The sequence below is a fragment of the Petromyzon marinus genome, unplaced genomic scaffold, assembly GCF_048934315.1.
Source record: "Petromyzon marinus isolate PM22_M1 ecotype Great Lakes invasive population unplaced genomic scaffold, UKy_Petmar_22M1.pri1.0 PM_Scaffold_454, whole genome shotgun sequence".
NCBI classification, from domain to species: domain Eukaryota; kingdom Metazoa; phylum Chordata; class Hyperoartia; order Petromyzontiformes; family Petromyzontidae; genus Petromyzon; species Petromyzon marinus.
In genome coordinates, this window is record NW_027423451.1 from 17,719 (window position 1) to 20,000 (window position 2,282).

Genomic DNA, 2,282 nt, shown 5'->3' on the forward strand with positions numbered 1-2,282 from the left:
GAGACACAGATAGAGACACAGACAGAGACACAGACAGAGAGACACAGACAGAGAGACAGCGGCGGGCCGAGTCGGAGGCCTCGCCGAGGGCCACGTCGCGAGACTCCTCCAGCAGCCGGGCGGAGACGCGGAGCTCCTCACGCTGTTACACACACACGGGGAGAGAGACACTCAGTTAGAGAGACACAGTTAGAGAGAGACACACAGAGAGAGAGACACAGAGAGAGAGACAGAGAGAGACAGAGAGAGAGACAGAGAGAGAGACGCGGAGAGAGAGACAGAGAGAGACACACAGAGAGAGAGACAGAGAGAGACACACAGAGAGAGGCAGAGAGAGACACACAGAGAGAGAGACAGAGAGAGACACACAGAGAGAGGCAGAGAGAGACACACAGAGAGAGAGACAGAGAGAGACACACAGAGAGAGGCAGAGAGAGACACACAGAGAGAGGCAGAGAGAGACACACAGAGAGAGGCAGAGAGAGACACACAGAGAGAGGCAGAGAGAGACACACAGAGAGAGGCAGAGAGAGACACACAGAGAGAGGCAGAGAGAGACACACAGAGAGAGAGACAGAGAGAGACACACAGAGAGAGACACAGAGACACAGAGAGACAGAGAGACACAGACACAGAGAGACACAGAGACACAGAGACACAGACACAGACACAGAGAGACACAGACAGAGAGACACAGACAGAGACAGAGAGACAGCGGCGGGCCGAGTCGGAGGCCTCGCCGAGGGCCACGTCGCGAGACTCCTCCAGCAGCCGCGCGGAGACGCGGAGCTCCTCACGCTGTTACACACACACAAGGGGAGAGAGACACTCAGTTAGAGAGACACAGTTAGAGAGACACAGAGAGAGAGACGCGGAGCTCCTCACGCTGTTACACACACACGGGGAGAGAGACACTCAGTTAGAGAGACACAGAGAGAGAGACACAGAGAGAGAGAGAGACAGAGACAGAGAGAGAGACACAGAGAGAGAGACACACAGAGAGAGACACAGAGAGAGAGACACACAGAGAGAGAGACACAGAGAGAGAGACAGAGAGAGACACAGAGACACAGAGAGAGAGACACACAGAGAGAGACACAGAGAGACACAGAGACAGAGACACAGAGAGACACAGAGACACAGACACAGAGAGACACAGAGACAGAGACACAGAGACACAGACACAGAGAGACACAGACAGAGAGACAGCGGCGGGCCGAGTCGGAGGCCTCGCCGAGGGCCACGTCGCGAGACTCCTCCAGCAGCCGCGCGGAGACGCGGAGCTCCTCACGCTGTTACACACACACGGGGAGAGAGACACTCAGTTAGAGAGACACAGAGAGAGACACAGAGAGAGACACAGAGAGACACAGTTAGAGAGAGACAGAGAGACAGAGACACAGAGAGAGACACAGAGAGACACAGTTAGAGAGAGACAGAACGAGACACAGTTAGAGAGACACAGAGAGAGAGAGACAGAGACAGAGAGAGACAGAGAGAGAGACAGAGAGAGAGAGAGACAGAGAGAGAGAGACACACAGAGAGAGAAAGACACACAGAGAGAGACAGAGAGAGACACACAGAGAGAGAGACGCAGACAGAGAGACACACAGACAGAGACACAGAGACAGACACACACAGAGACACAGAGACACACAGAGACACAGGGAGACATACAGAGACACACAAAGACACACAGAGACACACAGACAGAGACACAGACACACACAGAGACACACAGACAGAGACAGACAGAGACACACACACACAGACACACAGACACACACAGAGACACACACAGATACACACAGAGACACAGAGACACACACAGAGACACACAGAGACACACAGAGACACACAGAGACACACAGACACACAGAGACACACACAGAGACACACAGACAGAGACACACAGAGACACACACAGACACACACAGAGACACACACAGACACACACAGAGACACACACAGACACACACAGAGACACACAGAGACACACACAGACACACACACACACACAGAGACACACACAAAAACACACAGAGACAGAGACACACACACAGACACACAGAGACAGAGACACACAGAGACACACAGACAGAGACACAGACAGAGACACAGACAGAGACACAGAGACACACAGAGACACAGAGACACAGACACACAGACAGAGACACACACAAACACACACAGAGACACACAGAGACACACACACAGACACACACAGAGAGACACAGACACACACAGAGACACAGAGACACAGACACACAGACAGAGACACA

The 2,282-nt window shown here is 53.1% G+C and overlaps 1 protein-coding gene across 1 annotated transcript in view; it reads right to left on the reverse strand.

Annotated features, from left to right (window-relative positions):
* Positions 1-1,179: 1,179 nt before the first annotated feature.
* Positions 1,180-2,282, reverse strand: part of LOC142923365 (uncharacterized) — a 55,841-nt gene continuing 54,738 nt past the window's right edge. The window contains exon 15 of the mRNA XM_076064453.1: positions 1,180-1,292. The gene's annotated coding sequence lies outside the window, so the exon portion shown is untranslated. The remainder of the gene's footprint in view (positions 1,293-2,282) is intronic.